At 36.0% G+C, this 9,496-nt stretch overlaps 1 pseudogene; it reads left to right on the top strand.

Annotated features, from left to right (window-relative positions):
* The first annotated feature begins 7,568 nt into the window (after positions 1-7,568).
* Positions 7,569-7,656, top strand: LOC136123988 (U5 spliceosomal RNA; annotated as a pseudogene).
* The last annotated feature ends 1,840 nt before the right edge of the window (positions 7,657-9,496 follow it).

The raw sequence follows: 9,496 nt of genomic DNA, 5'->3' as shown, positions 1-9,496 counted from the left end.
TTTATTTCATGTTATTTTAATCTATTTTGAATTAATTTTGATAGGTGATGGGAGATGAGACACTTTCCTGTTTGTATATTTCACCCCCAAAATGCCAATGATCTACATATAATTTATTGAAAATGCCACTCCTTTTCTACTGGCTTGTGATATTTCCTTTATCATATGTGAAATGTTTATACATATTAGGGTCTGCTTCTGATTTGTCTGATATGAGTGTCTTTTCATGCATTCCTACAGCATTGTTTCACTTACCATGCCTTATAACAAGCTTGACTATCATATAGTAAAAAAAACTTTCCTATTTCTTTTTTTCAAAACAATTTTCATTTACTTTGCCTATTGTTTTTCCTGAAGAATGTTCATATTTTTCATAGTTATTCAAGTTCTAAAATAACCACTGTAATTTCTATTAGAATTCTATTAAATCTGTATATTATTTAGATATTGTAAATTTATATGCACTCAACATAGGAGCACCTCCATATAGGAGCAAATGATAACAGATATAAAAGGAGAAACTGACAATAACACAATAATAGTGGGGGACTTAAACACCACATTTACGTCACTGGACAGATTGTCCATACAGAAAATCACTAAGGAAAAACAGACCTTAAATGGCAAGTTAGACCAGATGGACTTAATTGATATTTATAGAGCATTCCCTCCAAAAGCATCAGAATACACATTCTTTTAAAGCATACATAGAACATTCTCCAGGATAGATCACATGCTGGGCCACAAAGTGAGCCTTGGTAAATTTAAGAAAATTTAAGTCACATCAAGCATATTTTCTAATGCAAAAAACACAAACAGGTAGAGGCAAAACAATGTGCTTCTAAGCACCCAAGGAATCACTGTAGAAATCAAAGAGGAAATAAAAAAATACCTAGAGAAAAATGAAAATGAAAACACTATGATCCAAAACCTATGGGATACAGCAAAAGCAGTTCTAAGAGGGAAGTCTGTAGCAATACAATCTTACCTCAGGAAACAAGAAAATCTCAAGTAAACAACCTAACCTTACACCTTACACCTAAAGCAACCAAAGAGAGAAGAACAAGTAAAACCCTAGTAGAAGGAAAGAAATCATAAAGATCAGAGCAGAAATAAATGAAATAGAAACAAAGAAAACAATAGAAGAGATCAATGAAACTAAAAGTTGGTTCTTTGAAAAGATAAACAAACTTAATAAACATTTAGTCAGACTCATGAAGAAAAATGGGAGAGGGCCTAAATCAATAAAATTAGAAATAAAAAAGGAGAAGTTAAAACCAACACCACAGAAATACAAAGGACCATAAGAGACTAAGCAACTACATGCCAATAAAATAGACAATCTAGAAGAAATCGACAAATTTTTAGAAAGGTATAATCTCCCAAGACCGAACCAGAAAGAAAGAAAATATAAGTAGAACAATCACCAGTACTGAAATTGAAACTATAATTTAAAAACTCCCAACATACAAAAGTCCAGGACAAGATGGCTTCACAGGCAAACTCTATCAAACATTTAGAGGACAGTTATACCCATCCTGAAACTATTCCAAAAATTACAGAGGAAGGAACAGTTCCAAACTGATTCTATGAGGCCACCATCACCCTGATACCAAAACCAGAAAAAAATGTCACAAGAAAAGAAAATTATGGGCCAATATCACTGTTGAACATAGATGCAAAAATCAACAAAATACTAGCAAACTGAATCCAAAAATACATTAAAAGGATCATATACCATGATCAAGTGGGATTTACCCTAGGGATGCAAGGATTTTTCAATATCTGCAAATCAATCAGTGTGATACACCATATTAACGAATTAAAGAATAAAAACCATATGACTATTTCAATAGATGCAGAAAACCTTTTGATAAAATTCAATATCCATTTATGATAAAGACCCTCCAGAAAGGCTCATAGAGGGAACTTACCTCAACATAATAAAGGCTATATATGAAAACCCACAGCTAACATCATACTCAATGGTGAAAAGCTGAAAGCATTTCCTCTAAGATCAGGAACAAGAAAAGGATGTCCACTTTCACCACTTTTATTGAACATAGTTTTAGAAGTCCTAACCATGGCAATCGGAGGAGAAAAAGAAATAAAATGAACCCAAAATGGAAAAAAAGAAGTAAAACTGTCACTATTTGTAGATGCTGTGATACTATACATAGAAAATTCTAAAGATGCTACCAGAAAACTACTAGAGCTCATCAATGAATTCAGTAAATTTGAAGGATACAAAATGAATACACAGAAATCTATTGCATTTCTATACACAAACAATGGAAGATTAGAAAGAGAAATTTAGGAAACAATCCAATTTAGCATTCCATCAAAAAGAATAAAATACTTAGGAATAAACCTACCTAAGGAGGCAAAAGACCTGTCCTCCTAAAACTATAAAATGCTAATGAAAGAAACTGAAGATGACAATAACAGATGGAAAGATATACCATGTTCTTAGACTGGAAGAATCAGTAATGTTCAAAATGACTATACTACCCAAGGCAATCTACAGATTCAGTGCAATCCCTATCAAATTACCAATGGCATTTTTCACAGAACTAGAACAAAAAATTTTTAAATTTGTATGGAAACACGAAAACCCTGAATAGCCAAAGCAATTTTGAGAAAGAAAAACGGAGCTGGAGGAATCAGTCTCCCTGACTTCAGACTATACCACAAAGCTGCAACAGTATGGTAGTGTCACAAAAACAAACATATAGATAGATCAATGGAACAGGATAGAAAGCCCAGAAATAAATCCATGCACTTATGGTCAATTAATCTATGACAAAGGAGGCCAGAATATACAATGGAGAAAAGACAGTCTCTTCAACAAGTGATGCTGGGAAAACTGGACAGCTACATGTAAAAGTCTACCTGGAGACGGAGAGCCACGACGACAGTGTGGAGGGGCCCAAGGAATTTCCCCAGGAGAAAATGTGTCTGCGGCTTCTCAGGGGCCCCAGCAGGATGAAGGCATTTAAATATAACCATCCTCAAGGGTTCTTCAGCCATCGCTGACCTCCCACTCAGCCTGTTGTTGCCCCCCAGACCCAACTGCTGCGCCTCTGCTTTCTGCTCTGGCGCACATGTGGCTCTTTTTTTTTTTTACATCTTTATTGGAGTATAATTGCTTTACAATGGTGTGTTAGGTTCTGCTTTATAATAAAGTGAATCAGTTATAAATATAAAAAAAAAAAGAATGAAATTAGAACATTCTCTAATGCCATACACAAAAATAAACTCAAAATGGCTTAAAGACCTAAATGTAAAACCAGATACTTTTAAAACTCCTAGAGTAAAACACAGGCAGAACACTCTGACATAAATTGCAGCAATACTTTTTTGGATCTGTCTCCTAGAGTAATGGAAATTAAAACAAAAACAAACAAATGGGACCTAATTGAACTTAAAACTTTTGCACAGCAAAGAAAACCATAGAGAAAACAAAAAGAGAAACAACAGAATGGGAGAAAATATTTGCAAATGATGTGACCAACTAGGTATTAATTTCCAAAATATACGAACAGCTCAGACAGCTCAGTGTCAAAAAAACAAATCAAAAAACAATTAAAAAATGGGCAGATGATCTAAATAGACATTTCTCCAAAGAAGACATACAGATGGCCAAAGGACACATGAAAAGATGCTCAACATCACTAATTATTAGAGAAATGCAAATCAAAACAACAATGAGCTATCATCTCACTCTGGTCAGAATGGCCATCATCAAAAAGTCTACAAATAACAAATGCTGGAGAGGGTGTGGAGAAAAAGGAACCTTCCTACACTTGTTGGGAATGTAAATTGGCTCAGCCACTGTGGAGAACAGTATGAAGGTTCCTTAAAAAACAAAAAATAGGGCTTCCCTGGTGGCGCAGTTGTTGCGAGTCTGCCTGCCAATGCAGGGGACACGGGTTCTTGCCCTGGTCCGGGAGGATCCCGCGTGCCGCGGAGCGGCTGGGCCCCTGAGCCATGGCCGCTGAGCCTGCGCGTCCGGAGCCTGTGCTCCGCAACGGGAGAGGCCACAACAGTGAGAGGCCCGCGTACCGCAAAACAAACAAACAAAAAAAACAGAGCTACCATATGACTCTGCAATACTACTTCTGGGCACATATCCAGAGAAAACCATAATTTGAAAAGATACATGCACCCCAATGTTCACTGAAGAGCTATTTACAATAGCCAAGACATGGAAGAAACCTACATGTCCATTGACAGATGAATGGATAAAGAAGATATGGTATATTTATACCATGGAATATTACTCAGCCATGAAAAAGAATGAAATAATGCCATTTGCAGAAACATGGGTGGACCTACAGATTATCATACTAAGTGAAGCAAGCCAGACAGAGAAAGACAAATAACATGAGATCGCTTATATGTGGAATCTAAAAAAAAAATGATACAAATAAAATTACTTACAAAACTGAAAAAGACTGACAGACATAGAAAACAAACTTATTACCAAAGGGGAAAGGCAGGGGGAGGGATAAATTAGGAGTTTGGGATTGACATAATATACACTACTATATATAAAATAGATAACCAATAAGGACTTACTATACAGCACAGGGAACTATACTCAATATTTTGTAATAATCTATAACAGAAAAGAATCTAAAAGAGACTATATATATTCAGTTATATATAAATATATATTCGGTTGGCCAAAAAGTTCATTTGGGTTTTCTTTAACAGCTATGGGAAAACCCAAATGAACTTTTTTGGCCAACCTAGTATAACAGAATCACTGCGCTGTACACCTAAAACTAACACAATGTTGTAAAAACAACTGTAACAACTAAAGGAGCTATACCTCTAGATTTTCATGAAAATTTTTCTTTGATGTTGGAATTTTTTTAAAATTAACACCATGGGCAAAACAATATCACTTTTTTCATGTCTTATGATCTGAATGTGTTGCCCCAAAATTCCTATGTTGGACCCTAATCCTCAAGAGCGATAAATAAGTGCTAATTCTACTACTAGGCTTCTAAAACTCCTTTTTTAATGCAATGTCCTAAACCCCACTTGCTTCCTAAAGTTTCAACAACAACAAAATGTGACTTATTCTGCCAATATTAAACCAAATGACTTCTTTAAATTAAAGTTAATTAAATTTTGCCCAATTGATTTGCATCTTGCATAAAAATGTGGAAACACTGTCATCATTCAACACTCCGATGGCATTGGCATTTGAGACATAATTTATTTAAAAAGAGCTTTTTGTTCTGCCTTGTTCATTTTTCAAATGTCTCCCCCAAACAGTGGGTTTCAGTGTGACGACCTCCGTGTCTCTTGAAGTTCTCAGAATAATGAATGATTTGCAATATCATTTATGTTTTAAATTTTCTTATGAATAATTGTTCATATTCTTCATACTAATTCCAAGACACCATTTGCATTCTAAATTCCTTCTCAATGTTATCTTTTTCTTTTAATTTCTCACTCCCTTTTCTCGTTAACTTACTGCCCCTAACTTTGCCAATCAACTCAATGGCACTTTAATTTACAATAAGATTTCACATTCGACACACAACTATCATAAGTGAAATATGCTAAAAAAGTAAATACCTCATTTCTGTGTAGGCTGTCTACTCACCCTTCCTTCTTTCTGTCTTTCTCTTCCTCAATCTAGTCTGTTTTCTTATCTTCAATAATTAAAGCATTGCTTTGATTAAATCATTCTTCTACTAAAATTCTAATGATCTTAATTAGCTAAAGTGCTATATATAAATCCTTTATCCTTGTATTCTTTAAATTTTGTAATGTTTGTTAAATTTTGCCCAACTTAACTTTAATATTAATTTAAAATATTTATAAAAATATTTTCCTATTTTAATTCTCTTTTCTATTTAAATTGATCATCTCTAGATATTAGAACTAATTTGTTCATTGTCTCTCAAACCTTACTGTCCAAGTCAGTCCTTTGGGTATTTGTTCCCCAACATAGACTTTCCAGCACATACTTTTCTAAAAAATTGCAGGATAATTTGTTGAGACATTTCTTACATTTTGCTGTGCTTTTAATTTCCCCTCACTATTCTAAGCTGGTTTCCAAGCATGTAGAATCTTGACTAAGGAAAATTTTATTTTCCCAGAGGGAAAGAAGAAACTTGTCATAGAACAGGTTTTCCTAGCTTTGTTTTTTTCCAGAAGGCAAAACACCTTGAGAGGGACTTTTATTTATTAAGGGAAGTAAAGGGAGAACAGGGCGGGTGGGGAGAGAAAAAGAAAGGAAGCCCATGAGTGGGACGGAAAGGAGATTAGCAGGTAACAAGAATATGGGTGAGCACTATTAACTCCCTAGAGGGGCCCAGGATAGGTGGCCACACAGCAGAGGGTAATGAGCTGATTTCTGGAAACCTCAAAGAGGAGACAACTTAGGTAATAGGGTTTCACCAGAAGCAAAGATTCTTCTATGCAAACTTGACATAGAAGCAGTAATTGCCTGGAGCTGATGGACTGCATTGACGTGAAAAACATAATTAATTATACATTTTTTGCACATCTAATGTGTAAAGTAAGATCCTCCCCCGCTACAACCATCCATCCTCTGAGACTCAGTTCAAATTCTACATTGTTGTAAAATTTTTTTTTTCTGAAATACCCACAGTTCAAATAATTTCTTTACTTCTGAATTGACTGTTCCTTTTGTTTGTACTTTACCATGGACTTCCCATCTTATCCCTTTCGTTTTATACACAGATTATTTATAATTTCTAGCATGTATGGTATTCATAATTTGATGTTTTATATCCTTTCTCTACTAGATTAAAGTATAAGCTGCTTCTAAAGCAGGTACTATGATTTATAGCCCTAGTAGCCTTCAAAATTCCTATTGCTGTGCCTCACGTCGAGGAAACACAATTAATATTTATTCAATTTCATTTATTCCTATTTAATTTTTGGCCCTGATGGCCATACATTTCCCCATTTCTCCTTTGACATTTAAAGTATAAATATGTATATTTCAGAAAAGATTTTTGTCTAATACCTTTCCAATGCAACCAGATTACTTGAGTTTCATAAAAGAGAGTTCAGCCTTCAAATAATAATTATGACTTCAACAAACCCAATAAGATTTCAGTCTTTTCCTGAGATAAATGACAAGTGAAAAGAGTGGTTTTTTTTTTTCTAATCCCTCCGTGTCTCAGGTGCATCAGGATTGCTTCCTCGTGTTTAGCAGTGTTGCTAAGCTAACCTTGGCAGTTTCTGACTTTCACAATTTAGTTTGTTTTATCAGAAGTGAACACTGAGTCAGCATGAGATGTGTTACCATCTGGTACACAAATAAATCCTCTGAGACTCAGTTGATGTTCTTACAGGGACGCTCTGTTCCACTTGATTCAGTTTACTTGGTGTTCAAAATTATTATTTTATTGGAACTGAAAATAAACACAGGCTTAGGAAAAATTAAATAACAAATTTTGCTGTCATTTTTCAAAGAAAACTCAATTAGTTCTCCATTTTGGGACAAAGGAGCATGCTGCTTTCTTCTGTCTGAATAGAAAGAATGACCGACTTAAGCAAAAATGAAACTCCTATACTCTGTTTTCTCTTCAGAACGCATACATCTTTCGCCTTTTACTAAAGATTTCCGTGGAGAGAAACAATTTAAAAAAAAAAAAAAAAAAAAACTCCTGATGTCAATGAAACTTTTCTTCAGTTCACAGCATCCTTTGCGCAGAAGAGCATTGAATAACTCCCATGAATTCTCTAAGGATTTATTCTTTTGGAAAACTGTCAGATTTCTGGCATGATCTTTGACTTTAGATGGATATTTCCTGTTTAAATCAGTGAAAGTAAAGAGATACAACTGAATAATTCATTCTTTTCTAACTATACTGACAAAATAGAACTTTATGAATCAAGTCATAAAATCAAGGGCCCTTATATATTCTTGCCATATTGTATGTTTACTCTTACATAAAAGCAAGTATATTTTCCAGATCCTAATGTACAACCCAATTACAAACACAAATCAATTGCTGCATATTCAGTGGATGCTTGTGATGTACTGACTTCCTTTAATTCCTCCTCCTGGATGTTCAATCTACATAGCTGGGGCCTTCAGACCTCTGTTATTAGGATGGTAATCTCCCCAGGCTCTGCCATAAGTCAGGTACTGACTTCAGCACTCAGGTGTTCTTTCTGCCAGGCTTGCTGTGTCCCACAGCAGGGAAGAAGGCTTTTGTCTTGTTTCTAAGAATAGTTTTGTCTTTGAGTTCCATGATTATACTAAGTGCTTTCTGCCCTCATAATTTGCCTGGTTCTTTACTTTCATTTTTTAGTTCTCCTGTAACGCCAAACATTGACCACTGAGCTCCATTCATGTACACTGGAATTCCCTTCTCCCCAGATCTCTGCCCCCTGGATACTTGGATCTCAGGCCACCCACCCACGGCCCTCTGCTTCTTGTGCATCTCCTTCATAGCAAATTAAAAAAAAATCATCTCTCTTATTTTCAGTCATAAAGTTGACCTTGCAGTCCAGCTAAACTTAGGCAGGAGACAGGGGAAAGGAAAGCTAAAGAAAGGCAATAAGTAAAAACAGAAGTGACAGGGGATGAGAGCAGAACAAGGGCAGCAGGAGCTATTTCTAGATACAGAAATCATGGGTGGGCACAGTAGAGTTGAAATAAGGGTGACCTTCTGTGGGCGCTGGCATTCTGGGCACCAATACTGGCTTCCACAATGTTCATTCCTTCTCTCACTTGACCAGAGATTGCATGGGTCCCATAGAGCCATCCTTCGCACAACAGATGAAAAACTAGATCATATGAGAGGGTCCAACATCTGTCAGAAACAAGATATCAGGACCAGTGTGATTCTACATGAAGTTCTCATCTGTGTGGGTGTTTTGTTTTTGTTTTCCTTGTTGATGATTTTCCGCTGCCGTCATTATGGCATGTGAAATTGCCACACTGGCATGAAAACCCAGCAATCTTTCTGTAAATTTAGGACTCCTTAGACTATACTACTTTCTCTCTGGTGTTTAGAGCCCAAGGATTTATGCTGTTTTTGGAACTATATTTGAAAATACCTCAAAGGAAACAGTGTAATGTTGAAGTACACCACAGAAGTTGGCTCTAGCCGGAATCAGTTCAGAAAGTCAACATTATAGCTCCAGTAAGTATCATGTGCAACATGCCCTCATAATTTATTTAGGCCTCCACCGAAGTCAATCATCTCCTTTGGATAGTGTGTTACCCATAAGAGGCTGAGTCAGCATCCTAAGCATTGCTACTTCCTCAGCGGGGGAGTTTTGTCCTCAGGCCTGGGCTTTTCCCATCTGTGGTGAGCTGCTATGTTATCTACCCAGCTGGGTCATGGGATTTAAAAAGCTTTACATATCCATGGTCATGCAGCTTGGTGTGGGATGCATCACTATTGACTATTGACTATGGGAAATGGGTGTTTGAAGGGTGGATAGTGTTACAGCATGAATCTGAGAGTAGAGAAAAAAAGGACTC

The sequence above is a fragment of the Phocoena phocoena genome, chromosome 5 (assembly GCF_963924675.1).
Source record: "Phocoena phocoena chromosome 5, mPhoPho1.1, whole genome shotgun sequence".
NCBI lineage: Eukaryota > Metazoa > Chordata > Mammalia > Artiodactyla > Phocoenidae > Phocoena > Phocoena phocoena.
The sequence above is the reverse complement of the archived record's forward strand: the minus strand, read 5'-3'. Positions and strand labels throughout refer to the sequence as shown.